The following is a 12,653-nucleotide window of genomic DNA, read 5'->3' on the forward strand; positions in this document are numbered from 1 at the left end:
AAGACTTGGTATGGATTTAACCATACCAGGTCCAAATGGAAAACTACTAGAGTAACCATAACCAAAGGGGAAAAAAGTATACATCACTTTATTTTAATCCGTATTTAAACTATTCTATTTACCCATAATGTACTGCTATATATAGCGGTACACAAATGTACCATGTATAAAATGTATTATTACTATTAGTAATATAGTATGCTACAGGGCCATCTATCCAAAATGATACAATATCCTAATGACCATTTGACTTTTTTTTTTTACACTTAGTATTGGTCTCATTGGATGCTTAAACTGGTGTAATGTTTGTCAATATTGACCAATTCCTGCTTGCACAACATTGTAACATGTCATCTGCATATTGTCCTTTAGTGCAATGTTGTCACCAGCTTTTGCTTGCACAATACTGTAATTGCTTAATGGCCATATTGCTAGCATATGCCATTGGATTGCCATCCTTGTTGTAAGGTGGCCTTTGTTACACATTTTGCATGTCATACAGTACTACTTCATCACAGGTACATATTACCATGTGCTTTAGTAGGAAATCTCAAACTATTTACCTGATGCTATGCTATATCACAATTAAAACCAGTCTGACAGTATAGTTTACTCATCTATACATTGGTCTGATATTCCAAATGTCAAATATTAAACCTGTAGGAATTACATAGGATATTTGTTCTGCTCAACGAATGGTGTTGAAATCAAAGACGTATGTGAAAACTCTTCGTTGGTTCTTATCCCATACCCTCAAACTCAACTTAAATTATATCATTGGAGAGAGTCAGTGTGTAATATGAGATTTGTCTTCTTTTTTTTTTAAATATAGTCATAATATTCCAACATTTATCAAAAAGGACAAGCCACAATTCACAAAAGCGAAACAATCCTGCCAAAAGTGGGACAGTTCAAATCTATGATGTGGTAGAAATTTACAGTAGAATTGACAAAACAGGGTGGTAGGAATTGGTTTTGTTTACTTAGAGAGGTTGAACCAGGACATTTTGAAACATTAAGCCTTGACACTAAGCTTGTCCTAGCCTTCCCTCAACTTCTCAATTTAACTATTTTAAGTAAACCCCACACATTCCAATTTGTTAAACCAATAATGTACCACTTCAAAGTTGTTTTTTTCTTGAGCTATACTCACAATATTTCAAAGCAATACATATTACCTTACCACTCAATTACTTTTCAGAATTGTTTTGTGTGTGGCAATACTAAATGCTGCTTTTGTGTTGTGAAGAATGACTGTTATAGCACCTACTATAACTACTGCCTAAGGCTCTGCGTGACTTCAATTCCCTACTTCCTTTTCTATGACCACAAGATATGTAGACCTCGTTTGGAATGCACATGTAAAATGGGTAATTTCAGGAGGCCTTTATTCACTTTTGGTTGAGACATTTAGCTTAATTATTTAATTTAATAGAGTATCTCTTATGTTTGTAATACAGTTAGATAATCTAATTATTCATATAAAAAACTGTAAAGGTGATATCCCTCACCTTCCCAGAAAAAAATAGTAAGATTTATGTAAACCAAGTTCATTAAACTAATAAAAGTACATATTGTGTAGTTATAATTCTGACCTTCCCAAACTAATGATCTAGTATATGGTGTTTTTTATCTTTTCACATTTGTCAGATTCTGCTCTTTCTTGGCCTGTATTAGGCATACAGTAAGCCTATATGTTTTGTTCGAAACATTATGCAAATTTTGTACCTACATATTTTCTTAATGGCAAATGGTAAAATTTGGTATGGTATGGTAATTCCATTAATAAATTAGATTAATCACCTTATATTCGTAGAGTTCTTAATTGTTGGCAATATATTATCTTAAAGCGTTCTTATAAATCAGAAGATATTTCATTAAAATGGTTATTTTTATTTAGTCCCACAAAAAGATAACTAACTTTTTTGCTTAGGGAAAAAGTCTTCTTCACATGGAAGTATATAGCCAACAAGAATGTTGTTTTTTTTTTGGGGGGGGGGGGGGAAGTAAAAAAAACAAAAACTGCCCAAATAAAAGATAAGAGATTGTATGTTGTAAATTTTGCCATTTTCATACTCTATCTACTTATTGTATATCTTTAAAGAAAACTATTCTTTGTGCAAAAACCCTCATATAGTTTTATGATACACTTCTTAAGTTATATCAACCTTGTTGGACATTTCTAACTGTGTCTTGTCTTCGTACACTTACATTATTCTTTTTACAAGGACAACCCTTAAAAAAAATAAATTTATGCTGTATGATGATATTCTTCTAAGTTTACCATAATACCAGCTAAAATTAATATGCAAAGCAATTTAGGAACAGAATACAGTAGCTTTCATAAGATGATGCATCGTAATATAATAATGATTCTTCAATTTGTATCATATAAATCCAATCAATAATTAAATTATATTAATTTTTTAAATATATTCCTAACTATAAAAGCAGATCTAGCTAAGTTCGCCAAAATTGCATAAACTTGCTGTCTTTGACAATTGGTGGTCAGATAAAAATTTCTGAAATGTGAAGGAAAATTATTCTATATTTTAGCATTTCAAAGTTTGTGTTAGTACTGCGATTCAAGATCCAGTCAATGATTAAATTGTATTAATTTTTAAATATTCCTAAGGCCCTATAAACATTTTTTTTATTAGTTTATTCCCCTATCTAGGCTGGAAAAGTGATGAGGGAGGGGGACTTTATATTTTTTTTTTTTATTTTGCTAAAGCCAAATATCACCCTTGGGTTGTTTGCTGGTGCATTGATATTCGAAGTAAAATTCATGACAATACAAACAATATCTACTAATTATTAAAAGAATTTTCTTTTTTCAAAAAAAAAATTGTTTTTTTAAAGTATATTTTTTTTCAATATCATAGAAGATATGCGGGTGAGGGTGGTAAGCTAATGTGGTTTTTTGTTGTTGTTGGGCCCAACCATCAGAAACATGAAGAAAAAATATTCTATATTTCAGCAGGTCGTAGTGCTGTGATTCAGATATTTTTATCATAAGTCGTCTATCATGGTATTTCATATTTTCATATCATAATTTGAAATGGGTAATAAATACTAATTCAATTATTTCCTTTTGAATCTAATAAGTTCCTGTATTGCTTATTGCCGCATTCCATTACTCTCATAGTGTGCGTTGACCTGTGCTCAGTGACCCGTGGATAGATCCTGTATGACCATGTATGACAGATTCTACTAAATCCTAATACAAAGAGATGTGTAGTGGGTGATTGTACATTAAAATTGTATGAGTGTCAATCCTATTGATAACATCCAACACTTAGCTGTACAAGTTAGTTTTATGCTCTGTTTTGCTGGTCTTATAATGTTGCTGATCTGATAAACAACTTACTGCTCATATCCCCCAGGCCCTGAGAAAAATCTAGATTATCTTGAGGTTAAACTTATTATGGATCAATGGTCCAAGAGGCAAGGTAGGTCCTTAATTCATTATGATGGCTGGGACAGTGGCTATATATGCAGTCTTCATGCATGGTATAAATTACATTATTATAGAACGAAGGTAATAAACAAACGAACCGGACATCATCACATCACTGTACGGTTTAATTAAGGTGTTGTTACCACGGTAAATTGTGCCCTTCTGGTCTAAAGTATACTCCAAGCTAGGTAAATGTCATCCCGTAGAAAGATATTTATTATTATTTCATCCTTTCGTTCAGGGTGAGGTTGGAGCATAATTGTATGAAGATAGTGTGCAGTGTGAAATTGAAGGAAAGTCATCAGTCCATTGACAACAGAAAGAAGTGAAGTGTACTGATAACATGCGGTAGAAGAGTGTCACCCTATGAACCTTTCAAAAATATGCCACCATAGAAAATTTTAGGCAAATTATGATTTATAGGGCTACCTTATTGATTACCATAAATTCAACACGATGTGTTTATTGAACATTAGAAAACAGGAAGTTAGTGTGTCTGGAATTGTTTAAGGTCTTTTTTTTTTCTGTGATCACATTTTTTGTCAGTAAGTAGGTTTACGTCAGAGTTCATGCTATATTTTTTTACATATATTTTTATGTATCGATGCTAGGATAAATGTGAGTGTACAATATATCACAGTGCACTTTAGTTTCTTAGTTTTTGGAATAAATTATAGTTTATTATCATGGTATATTTTTATGTGAGGGTACTTACTACATTAGATATATGTTTTTTTATAAAATTATATTTCTTTCACATCTAATATCAGACGGCCTACACTCATGAACTGCACAGGCTGGATAGTTACTTTATAAACTATGTTTAGCCACTCAACTCGCCCCACTTAGTCTGAAGGAAAATTAAATGGCACTAGGGTGTGGGAGTAGCATTAACTTTACTCAAGAGAGAAAATCCTGGTGTATCAGGATTTGAACCAAAGAATCTGGAATTAGAAAGCAAGCATGTTTAACACCAAACTAAAGCTTTTCACTCAAAACTGGATCTATGCAAATGATATGCATATGTTTTCATTCTTATACAAACCAGGTAATTTAGATTTGAATATTGTTATTATTAACACAACATGAGGTATAGGTCACTCTTTTAAAAATGCATAGGATAGGACTTTTTAATAGTACACAACTGGTATGAATGCTGTGAAAATTCTGTCATTTGATGACTAAAGTGGTATTTGGTGTCAGTGTAGGCCCTAGTGGCATTTGATGTGCCTCCAGTGAAGCTATAAAAACCAGGAAGCAATCTGTTATAGTTCACTTAGTACGATGATAGTTTTTTAACAGGTGGAGTTTAACTTGCGGACTTAAAAGCCAAGTGAATAAAAATAGTTGTTTCTCATTTCCCTCTTGCTTCCTTTTTTCTACTACTGTACAGTACCTCAATTAAAATATAGTTTGGTGGTTGAGATGCTTGCTTTTCCATCCCAGGGTCCTGGGTTAAATTCCTGTCATGGTAACAGGATTTTTTTCTCTCCATGTAGATGTAGAGTATCTTGTGTGTACAGTATGTTTGTATTGTGACGGGATTGCCACTTTGAAGAGTGGTTAAGTTCACTGTTTGGCATATCCTTGTACAAATTTTTTTAAATTATTAAATCTTTGTAAATTATTTTTAAATAAAAAGAAATTCATGAGGCAAATTTGCTTTGGTCAGCGACAATCTGATTCTGTAGGCTTTCAAACAGAACAGCTACAAATAGAGTGGTAAAAAACTTAGGTCTAGTAGGCCTATAAAATCATAATAAATAGTCATTGTTCGTGACAGATTATGCTTACCCTGGATCTAGCATGTCAATACTTTTTAAGTAGTTGGAATATTATGTTATTATTTGCTATTTTTACACTATTCCTCTGCTTTTGTCCTGTGTACATCAGATTTTATTACATAAAAGTACCAGCATGAATGGCGGTTTGGACTATATTTTAAATGATCGCAGACTAACACGTCTCCACAGTTTGGCAACATTTTTACAAGGTAGAAGATGATGAATGAGATAATTAATGCTGATAATAAGTAAATTAAACTTCATCTATATGTATCTGAATTGCTCAGAACTAGTATTGAAAAGTCTCAAATTTGTATAGTGCTGAAATATGAATGCTCCTTAACGCCACTGATTTAGTTACTTGATCAGTTACTGTATGAAATCCTAGGCTGCCCCTTTAGGGGCATACTGTAGGCTGGTTTCGGGGTTGGGGTGCAAAAAATGAGATCTAAATCCTTATTCCAATGAAAATTTAATGGTAATATTTAGTACTTTAAACCACTTCGTGGAACTAATTTATTGTCATGGTGAGGGGGGCCATGAAGGGCCCAGCCTATGCCCATGCCATGCCCTCATTGGCATAGCAACTTCATCTGACACTGACAGTCTTAACAATGGCCTATTGTCAAAAAGTTCCAATGAGAAACTATTGTTTTATATGGTTTGGCCTTTCCATACCACTGCAATGAATGATACCTTGTTTAGGATAGTGATTTACAGTACTGTGTCATACTGTACTGTAACAAAATTGAGTCTTGTGGTATATGTCGAGCTGAATGGGAGCAATGGTTACTTCACTTACACTTCATAGTTTTTGCTTGTCAATGAAGTAAGTTTGTTTTGTTTTGATTGGTAATGGTAATTTAAATTTTATTTTAATATTTTTTTAAATTTCTCCATTTCGGTTTACAGGGTAACTTGTACACCTGATAATATTCTTCTGTTTCTAGGCTTTAAAATCATAGAATTTTTTTTTTTTTTTTTTTTGTTGCTTGATATCTTTATTTCATTAAATGTTTATATACAGGTGTAGTTCTCCCTCTAATTAAAGATTTCTCCAATGTAAGACCACCTTCAATTAAAGACCATTTTTCTTTGGTCCCATATTAACAAATGTCTTTTATCTTTATTATTCTAATTAGAGACCAAAGCTGCTAAAGATCATGGAATCCCTGGTCCCAAAAGTGGTCTTTAATTGGAGGGAGACCTGTATCTATTCTCCGCCCTAGCTGTTTTATTCTGTCCTCTATATGTGAGCTTGGTATGTTCTTGATTCTGAAGAATGTACTGTAATAAAAATCTCAGATCTTCAATCCCTCCCAGTAAGGCGCCCCCCTCCCCCCACCATTTTATGACTCATAGAAACGGCACTGCTCAGACTGAGTCTTAACTTCTCATACCTCATCAAAACTTCCTGTACCAATCAAAAATTTTCTCACAACGATGGCGTCAGTATTTATCCTACATGTAGTCCATCGTACCCGGACAAGATGGACAGTACTTCCATCTCTTCTCCCTATGATTGGGACTGTGACGAAAAAATGGCACAGAAATTATTTATTCCCAACAGATTTAACTACAACAGCTGAGCTCAGCCTAGATCGCCACCCAATTCCTGCCACCCCAGTTCTTAAAATTCGTCAAAATTTCTAATAATGATTCGGAACTTGACTCGAAAAACCTTTCATACTAAGTCAAAATCTCTTAATTGAGTCAAAACTTTCACACCGAGTCAAAACTTTCTAATACCGAGTCGAAAATTCTCATGCAGAGTTTAAACAAAATTTTTAATAGCACTTCATTAGCAAAAACTCACTACCGGTAATTTGAATAAAGTGAAATATATTTACAAAAAAAGCAGAGAAGAAATAATCTATAACAATAGAATATAGCTATAAAATATTGCAGTACTTTAAATAGAATTCATGGAATTTTTAATCTGTCTCTTATACACATCTAGATGTGTATAAGAGACAGGTACACAACTGGTATGAATGCTGTGAAAATTCTGTCATTTGATGACTAAAGTGGTGTTTGGTGTCAGTGTAGGCCCTAGTGGCATTTGATGTGCCTCCAGTTAAGCTATAAAAACCAGGAAGCAATCTGTTATAGTTCACTTAGTACGATGATAGTTTTTTAACAGGTGGAGTTTAACTTGCGGACTTAAAAGCCAAGTGAATAAAATGTATAGCTGAAATTGTTGTAATTAGAAAATCAGTAAAAATTAAATATTATTGTAGTAGTAGACTATAAATTAAAGAGATTCTAGTCTGATGCCATTTCTAAGGGTACAGTAAGTACTATTGGTAGAAGTACTGCAATGCGGTTCTTGGAGAATGCAGTATTTGATATGTAACTATAGTTTAATTGTCTTCATTGTCTATAATAGTATTAGAATCTTTTTGATGTAATTATATTGTGCTATTGTTTACTGTAATATTGTCTGTAGTAATATCATAGAAGAAAGTATCAAAATTTAAATTGAAAACTTAAAATATAAAAATTCCAATGACTGAGATGCATTAAGACAATTTTGTTTTTGCTCATTTATTAATATTATGGACTTTGTAGCACTGTACACATATTCTTAAATTGATTGCCAGCCAATTTAAGGTCTATAGTGTAGGAACAGTATTATTTACCGTCATTTGGTAATTTTCTTTTTCAGCACAATGAAGGATTTCCGTTCTGTTTATCTGATGTGATTTATGTGCTCTGGCGCCATGGTCTGCTTTGTTCCAAGTTTTGGAAACCATCAGTGAATAATTGTGGTGTTGTTTATTATCAAAATTGAATTAATCAGCAAATATCTTAAGTAAACAGATTTGAAGCCTGATTTACAATTCTCAGAATAATGTCAATGTGACAAATTGTCTTTTGTTGCCTAAGCTATTGTTTTTTCTGCGAATCTTCTATTTAGGGAAGGCTACATTTCAGACCATTAATTTAATCCTGAGTCCCATTTGGTGGTTAACCAATGTTGACTGGACTGTTGTAGAATGTCCAGAATTAATTAGAATTGTTTTGACCTGGCTGTTTCTACAGGTAATAAAATATTGCTCATACAAGTTCACCTGTGCACCTCATACTCAAAACAAATGGCCCTTTTCATCATGGCCACCATAATGCAAAAAGATTAGTTAGTTTCTGTCTTTATTTTATTTCAATACTGTAACAATAAACAAACCGTATACAAAGAATTTGCATCGACCAGCAACATGTGTCTATAAATGCGCTGTTATAATCAACATTTGGACAGAGCAAGATGAACAACTACCATCGTTGCACAAAATGATTCCTTTCTTACTTTGTGTGAAAAACTTATCTGCATAATTTTGCACACAAACGCTAATTGTTTGTCTCGCCCAGTGCGCGAGGTTCTACTGTATAAAATAAAATCTTTCATTTATGAAAAGTAATAGTCTCGTCAAATGTAAGTGTTCGATATTGTAAGGTTTTGAGGGGCTGATCCAGAATTTTTTTTTAAACGGGGGCACCAATTTTATATAGACTTAGATGTAATATAATTTTATAAATAAATATTCAAGAATTGCATGATTTGTGAGTATATGCTGTTAATAAATATTGTAACATTTAGTATTTGTATGCCATTTTGTATTTGTTTTCTGTTAAAAAAGACGCCAGTTGCAAAACTGGGAGGTACGTTCCCTGTGCCCCACTCTCTATTTCTCCCGTGGTTTTCAACATTTTTACTTCATATACATAAAGCAATCAAATGGTAATTGTTTTCTATTTTTTTATTTCATTACAGACATATCTTTGAAGAAGATACAAGCGGTAATGCAAAAGAATAGGTAACAGCCTACCTACCGCATGCTATACCGGTTCCTCTACGCTGACACCACAAGGAAGCAAAGCAATTGAGGGTAAACTTTATCACTTTTGAGTTCAAAAGTTATTACATTTTGGAGTACCAACCCCATCATACACATTCATGACAATGTATGTTGTGTATAGTATTCAACCATCATGAACAAAGAGAATTTTAAAAACAAATGTTTCAATGTTTTATTTAAACTCGTGTTTGACTCGGCATCATGGGAAAACATTAACAAGCAACTAATGACTTCTACCGACTTGCAAACATCACATATGCAGTGTTATAAGCATGTAGTGAAGAAAACTAATTAGGTTTGCAGTTAAGATTTGATAACTTGGAACCTTTTATTATTTAACATCACTTTATTATCATAACAAAAGAAAAACAAGTGGCCAACAATCCAGTAACAAACCAATGCAGGCAAGTACAGTATCATTACAAACAATTACAAAACAAATACCAAAAAAACAAATTTGTAATCAAACAGCGAGATTGGTGGATAAAAATTCCTACACTTTCACTCCGTAAAATATATTAGCTATGTACTGTATTGTAATTATGCTTGTAAGAGTATCTAATATCAAGTAACCAAAGTAAGTATACTAATATTTATCTTAAGACAGTTGTTACATTTGGAAACATTTATTATACAGGTTTCCCTCCAATTAAGGACCACTTTTGGGACCTGAGTTTCAATGGTCTTTAGTAGATTTGATCTCTGATTAGAGTAATCTAGATAAACAGTTGTTCATTTGGGCCAAAGAAATGTGGTCCTTAATTGGAGGTTGTCTTTAGTTGTAGAGGTCTTTAATTAGAGGGAGACCTGTATTTATAACATGATGCCAAGGTAGGTACAGCTTGCTGAATTGTATAAAAAGGTCATTCACCACAATATTCCTTTATTTTGCATGGTATTCAACCATCATGTGCAGTCACAGTCAAGGGCAGCTAGCTATAGGCCTACACTTCTTACCCTAGCTAGTAGTAGCAGTGGTTTGGCACAGCGGTTGCAGTTCAAATTCTCATTCCTGAGGTCGGGGATTCAGTCCCTAATCATTTCGCTTGTGTACTTGGGTAAAGGACTTTATGTTTGTCTCTCTTTTTTGTATAAATGGGTCCCTGTTAATGTTTAAACACAAAAATAGCTAAAGCTCTTTTTACACATGTAAAAATACATTTTTAATTCTGGTCGGAAGCCTTCTAATCGAGTAAATGATGCTGGTAAATCTGGCTTCGCGAGGACAGTGGTCATGTTATCAATCAAATGAAAAAATTTAGGTCATCAAGGGACACTTGTCGCTTCATCGTGATTGATCATTATGCAGAACCCAAGGTCTAAAAATTGCTTGTTTTATTTTTACTCAACAAAAGTCTTCTGTATGAGAAGTTTTTTTCTGTGTGTACGCAGATGCAAATTTCCTTTCTTTTTTCCAAGTTAACTTTCATGTGTACAAAATGCTTTCTGAAATAATACTCCACGAAGGATGAGAATTTTCGACAGAGTAGGTAATTTCTCCAAGTGGTGGATTATTCCTCAGCAGGGGTTGAGGATTTTTGTCAAGGGAATTTTCCACATACTTGTAGGGGTGAAGAATTCACCTGCACTACGACAATTTGGTTGGTAGGATATATAATTTAAAAGCACACGCCAAACTGTAAAACGAAACATCTGTGTAGCCATTTATAAAATCAGCTGCCTAGAAGTTCCTTATTACTATTTAAAACATATCTATGTTAGTTTTAAATTTAAAGTAGGTTCGGCCTGTGTCGAATAGGTCATTAAACCAACTTAAAATGGTTAGCTCTTTATGGGATAGACTATAGGGATGTAGTTATGGGGGATGGATGTGGGCAGGGCCACCCAGGCTTGAAGTTTTCCACTCAGTCGTGAAGTTTTCCACCCAGTCTAAAGCTAATTTTATGGCACTCCAATCTGCTTGCCCATCCTTAAAATACACTCATTATGATTTAGAGTTTTGCAATGTTATCACCCACCCACCCTTAAATTGTCTACCACCCACACTTAGTTTTTTATAGCTACAACCCTGAGACTATAAACGAAGCCACAGTCATTACACAAACATACGAAAATCTCAACAAACACCTACCAATATGCTGATTAGTGCTGATCAGGTTTTTGACTTGGTTACAATTATAGAAGACGATCATAGAACTTATATTTAAGCATGGTTGGCAATATCGTGGAGGTATATGGTGGTGTACCTTTGTGATTTGACTTTAGAATGACCTGAAATTTGATTTTATGACAATTTTCCATTTACTGTACAACTCTCGTTTAGACCAGAATTGTATCTACGGCCGGCATTAAAAAAAGAAAAATTTTTTTGCATTTGGTGCTGGGGGCATTTGATCAAGATAATTTTTGTGGTCGGAGGCACAAAAATATTTTTTTTAGGCCTGGTAGTATCAGAGTGGACTAATTTTATAAAAGAAAATATGGGAGTCAATTTAATCCACACCTTGAATCCAGACACCAGATACAATTTACCAGCTCTTTTCAGTGACTTGCTATCACATGATTGCTCTCATCTAGATTGGTGAAGTGACAAAGTAGGTGACAGTCAGTGTGCTGATGAAGTGACAGCGAAAGATACGACACTGACTTTGAAAGTAAATCTTATTTATGAAATCTAGAGAGCCAATAGTAATTATCCATGTTTAATATGGTTAGGTACTAACTAGGTACTTACTATAGTAATGTATAGTAATCAGCATAGCAAGTTGGCTAATGTTTTGATCTACGGATCAGCCAGTGGAAAAGAGCATGATACAAAACTATTAAAATTTATATTTTAAATGAAAAAGGCATTTCAAATAGTAGAGACAAACATTTTACTATTAAAAAAAAAAATGGTAAGGCAAACAGGGATGATGAAATAACATGCACGAAAGTACAAAGAAAATCTAAAACATTAAAGAATGCAGATGAGGTACATTATTTATACAGATTCTATATACACCAGTGGTAGTAGGGTCTAAAGAAGTTACGGTCCTCAGACCTGTCCATTAATTACGCCACAGTTAAAATACTCAAAATAGCTGTTTTAAGGTTTTCATCCTGGCCTCACCCACTACTAAACTTTGATGTTTGCCTTTGATGTTCCTCTACTAGAGCATGGAAAAACAAACAAGACTGTTACTGTTTGTTGCAGTATATACTAATTATCCATGGTTGATTGTTTAAATAAACCATGTTTGTCAAAACACACTACTACACAGATAGAAAAACAACTAAAGGGAAGTTTAAAAGTCACAAACGATAATGGTTTTTATTGACATAATTGGGTATTGAATACATTTTGTAAGAACACTGAAGCTGAAATTGCTTAAAAATTAAGAACAAAATAAGAACAAATTGAGGCTGAGGCAAAATGTAGAGGTTTTTATTTTTTTTAAATAGAAAAAGCAACAAGTCTTATCCGTACTATATTTTTAGTAGGTGTGACTATGTAATACTCTCTATAATACAGTATATTATATAGCTGTACATTAATGATATTCTATGTTTGAAAAGTGTTAAAAATAAGAACAATATAAGAATGTTTTG

At 33.3% G+C, this 12,653-nt stretch overlaps 1 protein-coding gene across 4 annotated transcripts in view; it reads left to right on the plus strand.

Annotated features, from left to right (window-relative positions):
* Positions 1–12,653, plus strand: part of LOC117115235 (fibroblast growth factor receptor substrate 3-like) — a 55,271-nt gene that overhangs the window by 19,060 nt on the left and 23,558 nt on the right. For 3 of the 4 annotated variants that reach the window (XM_033258965.1, XM_033258970.1, XM_033258977.1), the window contains exon 3: positions 9,017–9,131. The gene's annotated coding sequence lies outside the window, so the exon portion shown is untranslated. Of the gene's footprint in view, positions 1–3,269; positions 3,453–9,016; positions 9,132–12,653 lie in introns of those variants that run through there. The other variant, XM_033258991.1, reaches the window with a different exon arrangement.

Source organism: Anneissia japonica, unplaced genomic scaffold (genome assembly GCF_011630105.1).
Source record: "Anneissia japonica isolate Jap-2015-1 unplaced genomic scaffold, ASM1163010v1 scaffold199_len4679917_cov187, whole genome shotgun sequence".
Taxonomy (NCBI): domain Eukaryota; kingdom Metazoa; phylum Echinodermata; class Crinoidea; order Comatulida; family Comatulidae; genus Anneissia; species Anneissia japonica.